At 43.5% G+C, this 14,950-nt stretch overlaps 1 pseudogene; it reads right to left on the bottom strand.

The window, feature by feature from the left end:
- Positions 1–4,051: 4,051 nt before the first annotated feature.
- The window catches only part of LOC136307826 (GTPase IMAP family member 7-like), a 128,451-nt pseudogene continuing 117,552 nt past the window's right edge, over positions 4,052–14,950 (bottom strand).

The following is a 14,950-nucleotide window of genomic DNA, read 5'->3' as shown; positions in this document are numbered from 1 at the left end:
AAAGAGAACACGAATAGCCTCAGCAATCTTAAAAAAGAAGAATAATAGGGGAGGTATCACACTTCCTGATATCAAGTTATACTACAAGGCCATGGTACTCAAAACAGCCTGGTACTGGCATAAGAACAGGCATATAGATCAATGGAACAGAATGGAGAACCCAGAAATAAACTCAGAGCTCTATGGGCAACTGATATTTGACAAAGGAGGTAAGGGCATACAATGGAGTAAAGGCAGCCTCTTTAATAAATGGTGTTGGGAAAATTGGACAGCTACCTGCAAAAAAATGAAACTAGACCACCTACTTACACCATTCACAAAAATAAACTCAAAATGGATAAAAGACTTGAATGTAAGCCGTGAAACCATAAGCATCTTAGAAGAAAACATAGGCAGTAAGCTCTCTGACATCTCTCGCAGCGATATATTTGCTGATTTATCTCCACGGGCAAGTGAAATAAAAGACAGGATAAACAAATGGGACTATATCAAACTAAAAAGCTTTTGCACAGCCAAAGACAATAAGAACAGAATAAAAAGACAAACTACACAATGGAAGAACATATTTGACCGTACGTCTGATAAGGGGTTAATAACCAAAATTTGTAAAGAACTTGTAAATCTCAATACCAGAAAGACAAACAGTCCAATCAAAAAATGGGCAAAAGAAATAAATAGACACTTCTCCAAAGAGGACATACAGATGGCCAATAGGCATATGAAAAAATGTTCAACATCACTAATCATTAGAGAAATGCAAATTAAAACCACAATAAGGTATCACCTCACACTGGTCAGAATGGCGCTCATCAACAAAACAACACAGTATAAGTGCTGGCGAGGATGTGGAGAAAAGGAAACCCTCCTTCACTGCTGATGGGAATGCAGACTGGTGCAGCCTCTGTGGAAAACAGTATGGAGATTCTTCAAAAAATTGAAAATCGAACTGCCTTTTGACCCAGCTATCCCACTTTTAGGAATAAACCCCAAGAACACCATAGAACTGTTCCAGAAGGAGAAATGCACCCCCATGTTTATGGCAGCATTGTTCACAATAGCGAAGATCTGGAAAAGCCCAAGTGTCCGTCAGAGGACGAGTGGATTAAAAAGCTTTGGTACATATATACTGTGGAATACTACTCAGCCATAAGAAATGATGACAGGAGATCATTTACAATAACATAGATGGACCTTGATAACATTATACGGACTGAAATAAATAAATCAGAAAAACTAAGAACTATATGATTCCATACATAGATGGGACATAAAAATGTGACTCAGAGACAAGGACAAAAATATGATGTTAACATGGGTGGGGTGGGGGGCGTGGGGAGGGGGCGAGGAAGGAGAGAGAGGAGGTGGGGAGAGGGGAGGGGCACAAAGAAAACCAGATAGAAGGTGACGGAAGACAATTTGACTTTGGGTGAGGGGTATGCAACATAATCAAATGTCAAAATAATATGGAGATGTTTTCTCAGAACATATGTACCCTGATTTATTAATGTCACTGCATTAAAATTAATAAAAAATGCTCATATTGTGCACAGAAATAGAAAAAGCAGGACATCATTCTGTACATAGTAATTTTTTAAAAGAACAGAAAACAATTTTTGTAATTGACTTTGTGATACCTAAGTGTATAAAAGATGTAAAATGTGTATTTGGTGCTACTATTCATCTGTGACTTCAATGCCATCTACAGTGATAATTCTGTCTATTTTAGATATAGAACTTAGGTTGAAATATCAGCAATCTTCCTCTGAGTGTCTATTTTACATATAACTTTAGAACTAAAATTTAAAAAGGTTTGCAAAGGATTTTGACAAAATCATGCAAAAAAAGGGAAAGGGAATTATGAACAGAATCTAAGCTTCTAAAGACCTTAAATTTTGGCCTTGCCTGTGGTGGTACAGTGGATAGAGCAGCGGTTCTCAACCTGTGGGTCGCGACTCCGGCGGGGTCGCCTAAAGCCATCGGAAAATACATAATGCATATCAGGTATTTACATTCCGAATCATAACTGTAGCAAAATTACAGTTATGAAGTAGCCACCAAAATTATTTTTTGGTTTGAGGTCACTGCAAAATGAGGAACTGTATTGCAGGGTCACAGCATTAGAAAGGTTGAGAACCACTGGGATAGAGCATCAGACCCTAGAACCATGAGGTCACTGGTTCAAGTCCCTAGGCTTGCCTGGTCAAGGCACATACATCAAGCAAGCAATGTACAACTAAAATGAAGCAACTATACTTCTCACTCCCCATACTCCTCTCTAAAAAAAGAAGAAAAAAAAAAGATTTGCACTAGAACATTCAATAGGCAGAATTCAAGTAATCCTAGAACCCTGGAATGATGTTTTTCGGATTCTTTGTAATCTTTTATTTTTTAAAGATTTTAATTTTTTTATTTTTTCCATTTCTTTACCCAAACATTTTTAAGTTTGTAAATTGAATTTCTTGGGGGGTAACATTGGTTAATAAAATTAGATAGGTTTAAACTTTCAAGTGTACAATTCTATAACACAGTCCATGTAATCTTTTAAATTTAACCTAAAATGAACACTTCTGATTTCTTCTGTCAGCATTCCAGAAACCCATACAGCGAATTCTGTCTCTTTATACACATTGGAGGACAGAACTCACCATTTCTCCTTTCTTCACCTGTCCTTTTCAGAATGAAAAAACCTGGGTTTCTAGGTCAAGCAAACATGACACTTTGCCATACAGCTTTTGTATTCAGACTCCTCCATGTCAATGGCTGCGATAGATTTCAAGTGATACAGTATTAGAGTCACCAGCTCATTCCAGGTTAAAGGAGGTTAAGTGTGGATCTGCAGAGGCAAATGAAAAATATTTGGCACAGAAGAGAGTTTTAAGTTATACTCAGGGCCATTTTAAGTTAGGATGGTGCCTTAAAAAAGAAAAGAGAGAAAAACAGTAAGAGAATTTAGCGACTTCCAGGCCTCCATGGACCGCACAGCATCTTGCTGGAGAAGCCAGCTGCTTCCCTAACACAGCGCTCAGAGACATAGACTGAAACCATGTGCATCAGCAGTGGTGCTAACGCTTGGTGTGTGCAGGAGTTCTTATCTGAATCTTCCTAAATTGAGTCTGTGAACTCAATGATATATTATTACCAGAGTATGTCAATATTGTAACTTCTTAAGTGTGCTGGCATTGTTGGGATGGGCAAAATTGAGTTGGGAAGGTGCTTCAGGTTAGCTATCACTGTGTAACAAACAACTCCAAAGCTTCATGGTGAAAACAACAAGCATTTATTTTCACAGGAATCTGGGGGCGGGGCAGGATGCAGTGGGCGGCTCCTCTTTGCTCTCTGAGGCTCCATGTGCAGTGCTTAGTTGGCAGCAGGAGAACCCACGTCCATGTTGCCTCCAATGCATGGCAGCCATGTAGGCTCTGCTGGCTGATGTAAGAGCAGCAGGGGGAGTGGGCCAGAGACTCCAAGTCCACGGGCCACGTGGGCTTCCTCACAACATGGTGGCCAATTTCCAAGGGCAAGCACCCCAAGAGAACAAGGAGGCCTTGTCCCTAATCCCACCTCAGAAGCCACAACCACCCACTATTTATGAAAACAGTCACAAAACCCATTGAATTTAAAGGCAGGGGATACAGACTCCACAGAAAGAGTAAAAAGCTCAGATTACAAGAAGAATAGGTAGAATAGAACAGTGGTCCCCAACCCCCGGGCTGCGGACTGGTACTGGTCCATGGGTCATTTGGTACGGGTCCGCAGAGAAAGAATAAATAACTTACATTATTTCCGTTTTATTTATATTTAAGTCTGAACGATGTTTTATTTAAAAAAAAATGACCAGATTCCCTCTGTTACATCCGTCTAAGACTCACTCTTGATGCTTGTCTCGTAAATTCGACAATTATATTAGAAATACCACAGTTTTTACGCCGGTCGCATAATTTTATTTTGTGCATTTATCCATTGCACCCTAAAGGCCAGTCTGTGAAAATATTTTCTGACATTGAACTGGTCCATGGCCCAAAAAAGTTTGAGGACCACTGGGATAGAGGATAGTGTTATGGCCGTCTTCAGAAAATACAACCTACCATATTCACAAATCTAATTTAAGAAGTAAGTAATTTAAGAATTAAAGTAATTTAAGAAGAAGAATAAGTAAAATTTACCTTATTTTCAAAATGTATGCCATATTTTTTAGAGAATACTGCAAAAACCACTTAACTTTTCTTTAAATACATTCCTTCCAGCTTCTTTATCTATATTTTTAATGCGTTCATCATATCTCATCTTTAGGTATTTTATTTTTCCTCCTTTTCTTGCTCTGATATATTTAGCCCTTACTAGTTTAATTTCCTTCTCTAGTTGCTCAGCATAGATTATCTTCAAATCCTCTACCTGACATCTCAGCTTCTCCTCTATGTCCTTGTATACGGCGTCAGAGAAGTGAGTCCCCCCGTTCTCCTGCACCATCTTCTCTATCAGCTTCACCAGCTCCTGCACTTGACCTTCCCTCTCAGCCTCGTCTGCACCTGGGCTGTTATTGAAGGCACAGCTGCGGTTCCCACACTCCCAGATGATGTTCTTTAGGTCCATGTCTGCCTCTCCTATAAACTGACTCAGGCTCTGACCCTTCCCCAAATTATCTTTGCATGTGAACAAGACGATCATGTACTTCATAGCTGCCTTCCCGAAGATGTGCTTGATCAACGCAACTGTTTTATACTCTTCCTTCATGAAGTAGCCCAGCTGCACAACCAGGAGGATGGTGTGAGGCCCAGGTGAGGACTTCAGGCCACCTGGCTGATCTCCTCACAGGTGGTCATCAGTGTCTCCTTAGTGTCGAAGAGCCCTGGGGTGTCCACGACAAGAAGGTTCCTCCCCTTCCAGTTCTGCGTTGCTGCCTGACACTCCTTGGTAACAGCTTGGGCAGCAATTCTAGAATCAAATTCACTTCTCCCAAGGATGCTGTTTGCTGTCGCACTTTTCCCATTCCCTGTTTTTCCCACCAGGACAATCCTCAGAGTGTTGTCCTGATGGCCAGCCATGTTCTTGTCAAGAGGCTCTGGGGTGTAGGTGCCCACAAGACCTTAATGTAGGGAAGGAGAGGGGGAAGGGTTTACTTAGGTAAGAGGGCACCATTCCCAAATCTCTTTTCCTCATTCTTTCCTCTCTGAAAATGTGTAATAGTTTATGACATTGACACCAGTGAGAGCAGAGGGAAGACACAGCTCAGTTATTGTGGAAGAAATAATAAAGTAGTGTTTTCCCACAAAGGAGCACAAGGTCAGAGTACTTTCACAGGGAAAGTCATCTAACTTTTAAACATCTGATCATCTCAGCGCCACATAAGCTGATTCTGTTCATATAAAAAAGAATAGAAATTACAATTTTCTCTATGAATCAAGTATAATACTGATCCCAAAACCTAACAAACATTTCACCAATAAATAAAGCTATAAACATGTCTCATTTGGAAATATTATTACAAAATCCTAAATAATTTATTGGGCATCAAAAAATGTAATGCACCATGATGAAGTGTGACTTCTTTTAAAAATACTGGGATGGTTCAAATGAGAAAATTGGTTGTCACAACACATTCCACGTTAATAGAAGAAGAAAATTAACTAGATGCAGAAAGGACACCTGACAAAATGCAACACTGACTTGTGTTGAAAGCATTTCATAAGATTGAAATCAATGGATACTTTTCCAACATGATTTTATATAACCTAAATTAAAGTTTTCTTGCCATCACTCTTTTTTTCCTGCAGGTGAGAAATAGTAGGTTAGAAAGTTAAATAGTGATCATAAAGATAAAACAATGGGTTACAAAGGTCATTTAGATGAAGAAAAAAGAATGATCCGGCACCATCAAGAAAATGAACAAAGAGGTTGGACTAGCTCCACCAGGAGTCACACATCATAGTTTCCGTAATTACAGCAGAATGATATTTGCTCACGAATGGAGAGATCAGAGAAATGAAAACTGAAAATTCTAAAATAGACCAAGTTAATCATATTGTAATATATGCACTTAGAGTCACTTCAATTGCATTGTGTTTCAGATTCTGAGGGCAGCATCTCACATCCATAAGGATATAGACGGTTAGTAGAGCAACTGTGGGGTAACCGTGGAACCACGTAGAAAAGATAAGATGGTACCTGTGCCTCATGCCACTCAACTGCCATGTGAATGAGAAGTCTACATGTAAAATCGAATCCATATAAATAATAAAACAAACATGGTTAATCTCTTTGTAAGCTGGTGTTAAGGGAGATATTTCTAAGATTTGAAATAGAATGAGGAAAAGGACTAGTAAGTGTGGTTACATAAAAATATCACACATAAGACAAATAGACGGTGACAGAGAATGATTTGTCTTTGGGTGATGGGCACACAAGACAATCAACAGTTCAAACACTATAGAGCTGTTCACCTAAAAGCTATGTATTCTTATTGATTGATGTCACTCTGTTAAAATTCATTTTCTAAATAAAATAAAAAACTTAGTTCTTAAGATTGAATAAAAATATTGTCACTTTTTAAAATGAGGACATTGATGTGTCCTCAAAATGCTGAGACACTTGCCCAAGGTCACAGTGCTAACAGGTACCAGGCAGAGCAGAAATCCAATGACAAGTCTGTCTGACCAGCACGTCCCCTTCTAACCACTGCACACGGCGCCTCTTCCTGGTGTCTTCTCAGGACTGTGATTCTAAAATCCCATTGGATCAGAGGTAGATGGAGAGAGGGCAGGGAAGGGGGTCCACACTCTTGCTGAGTGGAGAACTGGCAGGAAGCCTGTACTGAGGGAGTTCCCAGGAGGGTTTCTCATGCACTGTTTCTCCAGAATAGCCTGTCCTCCTTCAGGGCACCCCTCCCCACCTCATAGGTCACACTACTGGGGTCACAGCCTCTCTCTGCTAAATCATGGAAATGATTCCACAAATCACATTCTAGATGTCCTCTGCTATCAGAGATGAGGGTATCCCTGGAGAGTCCCTGCTCACCCTGGGATCCGGCTTCTTCTTCAGTCAGGAGAGGGGTTTAGATTGGGTAGTCTCTAAATTGTCTTTGAGCTGTAAAAACCTGCTTTGGGGACACTAATATCCTATTGGGGAAAAAGGAAGGCTACTCAGGCAGCCTTGTTACAACAGCAAATGTATGAGATGCACCAGTCAGCACACGTGTCCTGTTAAGTATGAGACGTGCTTGGCTGGGAGCCCTGTTGGTTAGAGCATTGCCCATATATGCCAAGGTTACGGGTTTGATCCCAGGTCAAGGACATACAAGAATCAACCAATGACTGCACAAAGAAGTGGAACAACAAATGAATGATTTCCCCCCTCCCTTTATCTATATCTCTTTCTCTCTGTCTCTCTACCCTTCTTTATAAAATCAATAAAAGTTTAATAATAAGTAAATACACATGAGACGTATGACACTGTGCTAATAATGCTCCTTTCTCCCCCTCCCGGCCTTTCACCATGGCCACCCTGACAGCATCTCCCTGCTGAGCTGCGGGCCAGTCCCTGGTCCCTGGTTCCTTCCTGGACCAGACCCACCCCTGCTCACTCCCTGGACCTCCTGCTCTCACAGCTCTGTCCTCAAGGCCCCTCTCAGCCAGACTCACCTTCTATTCTTCAGGTTGAGGAGCTCTCAGGTTTTCTCCAAAGTAGTCCTCTGAGCTGGTGCTTATGCTTTAACTTTGAGGAAGGGGAAAGTGCTTGAACTACCCAAAACACTGAGCCAGGGAGCTCGGAGTGGGTGGGGTCCGTGGAGGACTGTTTGCCTTTAAAGAGACAGAAATATTGCCCCATAACCTGCTGGCTGCTTCAGTTTTGCCAAGTTGAAACCTTTTCCTCGGTGAGCCTGCTCTGGTACCAAAATTTCCAAAGCTACAGTCGGTGTTTGGGTTATATGGTGGATACAAGAAGCCCTTATTAATGATGTAATTATTCTTCTTCTTCTTCTTCTTCTTCTTCTTCTTCTTCTTCTTCTTCTTCTTCTTCTTCTTCTTCTTCTTCTCCTCCTCCTCCTCCTCCTCCTCCCCCCCCCTCCTCCTCCTCCTCCCCCTCCCCCTCCTTCTTCTCCTTCTCCTTCTCCTTCTTCTCTTCTTCTTCTTCTTTTTCTTCTTCTTCTTCTTTTTTGTGAGAGAAAGAGAGAGGGACAGACACTGATAGAGAGACAGGAAGGGAGAGATGAAAAGCATCAACTCATACTTGTAGCACCTTAGTTGCTAATTCATTGCTTTCTCATATGCGCCCTGACAGGGGTGGAGGGGGGGAGATACAGCCAAACCAGTGACCCCTTGCTCAAGCCAGCAAATTTGGGCTGAAGCCAGCGACCTCTGGGATTTGCACCTGGGAAATGACCTTAGTCTTGCCCAGAAAGCCAGACACAGTGTCTGGTAGTGTTCCCCAGTGCAGAGGGAGACTGCAGGGGATTCTGGGAGAAGGGAGTTGGGTCTGTGACTTGGCGTATCCTTGGGGTGTTTGTTAGTGATTATACAATCTGGGTTTTGATTGTGGTCTTTCAGGAGGGTCTCAAGTTACCAATTCTGAAATTAACAAAACTCAGACAGGAAGCCATGGAGATCTAAACCATTGGTATCCAGGGGAAAAGAGAAAGAAGAGGCTGGAGAAAAGACTTTCAGTGACCACACAGCTTCTCTGGTTATTTCCATAGGGCTCTTGCAAGCTTAAAAATCAGCATGACCAACAAGTAAACAGGCACCTTTCCTTCCCGCCCTTCCCACCGCAGGCCAGACAGGCAGCTTATCTGAGATTTACCCAGGGGGTGGATCAACAGGCTTTCAAGATTGTTTCCAGGTGAGAGGCAGACTGTTGCAGTGGTCAGAGTTGACAGGATGTTCTAGTTTTCTTTTGCATCACCATAAAATTATTGAGAGTATTATACATTTTGATTCACTAGATTAAAAGTTTGATCAGTCAGTGCTTAAGCTTGAGGATGGGCACTAAGAGGACCCGATGCGACAGGAAGTGGTGGACAGTAGGGTGAGTACCTATGGACGGAAGCAGCTAGCTTTGGAAACGATGGTGTTAATGACCATATCATTGGACCAGTTATTGGCATTAAGAACTTATCTCACCCTGAAGGACCCTAGGTAATAGTTTTTTAACTTCCAATAAAGACACCATTCAGGACCAACTTTGTAATTCATAAGGTTTGGCTCTAAAGGAAACTACCAGACACTTTGATCAAAAATAATAGAGGAGTTCAAGATCATATTACAGAGCATTAAACCAAGAAGGGGCCCCTCCAAGCACAGAGCCCTGTGCAGCCCTGAGACACACAGCCATGAAGCTCATTGTGACCAGGAATCTCACACCACGCCTCTGTCCTCTCTTCCATCTTTTCTCTGGTCTCCTCATGTTCCATCCCCACAACCACCCAGAGGCTGCCCTTCTGCATTCGTGCACATTTACCAGAACACGGCCTTCCCACCCCACCTCACACCTGTCCTGGTGGACCACAGAGGCCTCGGTGACGAGCGAAAGGGGGAAGGGTGTCTCAGAGAGACGTTCTGATCCTTGCCTGACCCTGTTCCTCAGCACCCGCTCTCTGCCCTGGGCTCCCAGAACCTCCAACCCCTCCCCCACACACACCGCATCCTCTCTGCCCTGACTCTTTCTGAGCTTAGACCTGTGCCGTTGAATTTAGCGGTTGTCAACAACTTACACAACACTACAAGAAAAATTTTAAATTGTGGTTTTTTGAGAGAGACAGAGGACCTGAAGGGCTCCTGAAGTCTTCAGGGGAACGGGCAGACCGCCATGCTGGTGTGAGCTCAGTGGGTCCTGAGACCACCCCTGCCCGAGAGCGTCCCCAGACCCCTGGGTACAGTGAGCTCACCCTCCCACAGAAGACCAAACGCACACAGAAGAGGGACCAGTTTTACAAACGCTCATAGACACAGCCCACAGTGTGCTGGTTACCAGCAGGATGGAGAGGAGGGGCCATATGATAAAGGGGGTCAAATATATGGAGACTGCAGATGACCTGACTGTGGGTGATGGGCACACAATGCAATGTACAGACCATTGTACCATATGTATCATACCACTGTACAATCAAAACCTATATAGTGCTATTAATCAATGTCACCCCAATCAATTTAATTTAAAAAGAAAATAAATAGTACTATGTAAAAATTACAGGAGGATATTATACCTTAAAAAGTAAGACAATACAAGCTTTCATGCATAAAAAAACACAAAACACAGCCCTGGCCAGTCGGCTCAGCAGCAGAGCGTTGGTCAAGCGTGTGGAATTCCTGGGTTCAATCCCCGCTCAGGGCACACTAGAGAAGTGAACATCTGCTTCTTCTCTGTTCCCTCTCCCCTTTCACCTGCCCTCCCCCTTCCCCATCTCTCTTTCTCTCTTTCTCTCTCTCTCTCCCTCTCTCTCTCTTTCTCGTCCCCTCCCACAGTCATGGCTAGAATGGTTTGAGCAATTTGGCCGCGGGTGCTAAGGACGACTCCATGGCCTCTGCCTCAGGTGCTAAAATTGCTCGGTTGCTGAGCAATGGAGCATTGGACCAAGATGGGCTGAGCATCCCCCTGAGGGGGCTTGCCAGATGGATTCCGGTCGGGGCACATGTGGGAGTCTGTCTGCCTGCCTTCCCACCTCTTACTTAATAAAAAAAATTTAAAAAATTGTAGCCAACGTCAAACACAGCCTCGAAATGACAAGAAGGTCAAGGCCAAACGCTGCAGAACAAGAAGCACCCCCCAAAACGTTTTTCCTCAGCCCACATGCTGAGATGGAGAGAGAGCCTGAAATAATCAAACAACCGAGAGAACAAGCAGCAGAGAGAACAAGCAGCAGCCGCACACAGCTAGGACACCCAGCTGGGGGAACTTGGGAGACACAGCCCCTTCCTGCTGCCAGAAGATTCTGAACTGAGTCTTTTCAATAGTCACAGATAAGAAATTGGATACCAGGGGCCCTGGCCACTGACTCAATGGATAGAGCCAGGGCCAGACACTTGAGGTGTTTTTTTTTTTTTTTTTTTTTTTGGGTTTTTTTTTTTTTTTTTTTTTTTTTTTTTGCGTTTTTCTGAAGCTGGAAACAGGGAGAGACAGTCAGACAGACTCCCGCATGCGCCCGACCGGGATCCACCCGGCACGCCCACCATGGGGGCGATGCTCTGCCCATCCTGGACGTCACCATGTTGCGACTAGAGCCACTCTAGCGCCTGAGGCAGAGGCCACAGAGCCATCCCCAGTGCCCAGGCCATCTTTGCTCCAATGGAGCCTTGGCTGCGGGAGGGGAAGAGAGAGACAGAGAGGAAGGCGCGGTGGAGGGGTGGAGAAGCAAATGGGTGCTTCTCCTGTGTGCCCTGGCTGGGAATCGAACCTGGGTCTTCCGCACGCTAGACCCACTTGAGTTTTTAAAGTGCCGGATTCCCCTTCACATGGAGTTGGGGCAGTTCCCCTGCTGCTCCTGCTGCCACACAGGGTGGGGGTGGCATTAATCCCCTCATTGCTCCCGGGGCCGCAGCACCTCTGAGTCCTCCAGAAGGAGGACTTAGAGTGTTTAAAAGACTCATTTCCCCCCTGTCTGTGCAGGGAGTGACATTTCTCCCCCTGTTTGAACCATCAATGTAGATCCTGTCTGAGTGGAATCCTCGCTCTGTAACATGAAAGCTTGTATGTAAGAGATCTTGTCCCATTTACAGACCTTTGCAAAACAATTCTAATCAGTCATTGGCTTTATAGATGTGTGTCAATAGTCAGCTAAAATATGGACTAATGGACTCCCTGATGGAACTGAGACTGAGCCACCCATGTCAAACAGAAACAAAGTCCAAAACAAATAACAAGTTCAAACAATCAGGTACTCTCAAACCAAGTCCTCTGGTCTTAGACTCTTATCTCACACCTACTGATACCACGAAAGACCTCTCTAAGCTTTAAATGGCACGAAGTCCAAAGGGCAGAGACTGAGGACTCATGGTGCATACCTGTTCAACTTACCCAGTTGTGGTGCCTGCCAACTTCCTTAATGACCATTGCCTTCCTCCAATAGAGCAACTGTAGGGGGCTGACGCCATTGAGAGGGAGAGCAAGGAGCGTCTCTGGGATAAGAGACTGTTGGCAGCTGTCATCTAAAAATCTCCTGGTCCCAAAAGTCTCAAGTTCCTAAAGTCAGAATCTGCTGCAGTAAAATTCTAGAATTCTGAAGCAAACGGGCTGTTTATTGAGTCACATGTTAGTCAACAGGTTATTGTTTACAGAAATAATGTTTAAAGGATGGTGGGGTGGGTTAGAAGATGTGTGGGGACCACAGCAATGACTAGAGGCCACAGTCAGGTGTCTTTGTTCTTCTCTCTGGATGAAAGGGAGCCTGTTGCTCACAGGGGCCACCGGACAACCAAAGAGCAGGAACGAAATGACTCATAAAAGGGTGACAGTTTGTTCCCTATTTTTTTTAAGTAAAAATTAAAAAAATAGAATATGGTCTCACATCACAAAAGAGCTCAAGCCCTTTGCCTTCTGTGAGAAGGAGAGAATTTATGAGGTGTCATCCCAGACTCTCCCTCCTGGAGTGTGGAGAGTTGAATTCCTCCTCTTTCCAGAGGGAGACAGTCAGCTTGGTGCAGGAACGCTGCGTCCTGTCAGTGGGACCCTTCCCTGTGATTTCAAACTCCTGTGAACAAGCTAAAGGCTACTGAATGCTTCACATATGTAGTTATTGTGGGAACCAGCCGCAGAACTGAATGTCAAGTATATACGAAATGGATAAAGCAGAGGACAGTGGCTCATGATCGAGGACGCAGAAGGCAGCTTGAATAAGAGAGCTCAGAAAGTTCTCAAAAGAACAAGACAGATTTGGAACTCTCCATGCTGTGGGGAAGTACCCTGAGCCCAGTTTCAGCAAGGCTCCAAAGGGGCGGGTGGAAACCATTTAGTGAGGTCTCCTGTTCACCAGGAATTTGGAACAAGATGGTGTACCACTCACCATGATGGCAGTGTCAGCACACTGAGACAACCAGCAATGAGAATGCACGATAAAGAGCTGACTCTTCGTCCCGCATACCCAGCCTCAAACAGGTGGAAGCCCTGCTGATGTCTTGGATGAGACAGGAACATTCCCATAAGCAGCGCAGATGGGAGGAGGATTCTTACTTGGGTTATTCAGCTGCGCTGACTCCTCTGTTGTAAACATGGCACCAGGGATTGTCCCGCCCTGTTCTCTGCATCACAGGGAAGGGCCCTGGAGACGGTCCTTGTGGTCCCTTTTTGGATAGGTCTGCGTTCGGGTCTGCCACTGGGGTCTTCAGCAGATGTTTCCATCATGAAGGATTTGTGCCAAATAATGATAAAATTCTCATCTGACAGGTTCAAAGGATTTAAAAATATCTATATCACTAATTTAAAATGTTTCCACTGAGTTTATAAATTTCTACATAGATTTGGCAATCCTTCAAGACATACACTGTTTGTTACTTGACCAGTTTCTTATATTCCAAGTCTCATATAGTTCTAAAGAAAAATATTTGCAATTTTTCAAATTTAAATCAATTAGCCCCTGAAATTATTAAAAAGGTCTTGCCTTCTATGGGCAATTGTTTGGTAACATTGTGGGAGATTTTTCAAGATCTGTACACTTTAAAATTTTTAAGTCATTTCTTAAAATTTTCCAATAGAACTTTTAAACAAAACTTTCCATTACCAAAGCAATATTTTCTTTTATCATCTCTTCATCTAAAACTGTTCTTCTTTTGGGGAGAGGGGGGTTGCAATTTTACCCCAACTGTTTTATACCTGAACCAAGTTCCAAGCTCAGATCATGTTAATAAGTGTTTAGGGCCCTGGCCGGTGGCTCAGTGGATGGAGCATTGGCCCAGTGTGCAGACATGCCGGGTTCGATTCCTGGACAGGGCACACAGAAGTAGCGACAATCTGCTTCTCCACCTTTTCCACTGCCCCTCTCACAGCCAGTGGCTTGATTGGTTTGAGCAAGACCCGGGTGCTGAGGTCCTGATAAATGTATTTTATCTGACTCTAGCTCTGACTGTGGCCCTAAGGGGAAAGATTCCTTGCTGGGTAACAGAATTTGTTTTCAATATCAACTAAGATGCTTCAGTATCAGTTCCTTACTGATTGTTGCTTAAGTAACATCCAGGTGGGCATGCCATTTTAGGGTTTTTAATTAAAAGAGATCAGCAGCAACAAAAAATATTACTAATAATTGTAGAGAAGACAAGATGTTTCATTTGTCCTTGACAACATTTTAGGGAGAGGAGACATCGGGAATGCACATCTTCTGTAGCTTGAGGTTTTTAACAAAATTGTTTTATTGATTCATTTTTAGTGAGCAACAGAGAGAAACATTGGTTTGTTGTTCTACTTATTTATGCACTCATTGGTTGATTCTTATATGTGCACTGACCAGGGATCGAACACATAACCTTGGCATATCAGAACTATGCTACAGAGCCAGGGCTAGCCACTTGAGTTTTTAAAATGCCAGATTACCCCGTCACATGGAGTTGGGGCAGTACCCCTGCTGCTCCTGTTGCCCACACCGGGTGGGGCTGGCATTAATTCTCCATTGCTTCTGGGGCCGCAGCACCTTTGTGGCTTCCAGAAGGAGGACTTAGAGCAGGAGTCAGGAACTTTTTTGGCTGAGAGAGCCATGAACGACACATATTTTAAAATGTAATTCCATGAGAGCCATACAACAACCTGTGTACCTTACGCATTATCCAATAAAAATTTGGTGTTGTCGCAGAGGACAGCTGTGATTGGTTCCAGCCACCATAAACCATGAACATGAGTGGTAGGAAATGAATGGATTGTAATACATGAGAATGTTTTATATTTTTAACATTATTATTATTTTTATTAAAGATCTGTCTGCAAGCCAGATGCAGCCATCAAAAGAGACATATCTGGCTTGCGAGCCATAGGTTCCCGA

The sequence above is a fragment of the Saccopteryx bilineata genome, chromosome 6, assembly GCF_036850765.1.
Source record: "Saccopteryx bilineata isolate mSacBil1 chromosome 6, mSacBil1_pri_phased_curated, whole genome shotgun sequence".
In the NCBI taxonomy this organism is placed as follows: Eukaryota; Metazoa; Chordata; class Mammalia; order Chiroptera; family Emballonuridae; genus Saccopteryx; species Saccopteryx bilineata.
The sequence above is the reverse complement of the archived record's forward strand: the minus strand, read 5'-3'. Positions and strand labels throughout refer to the sequence as shown.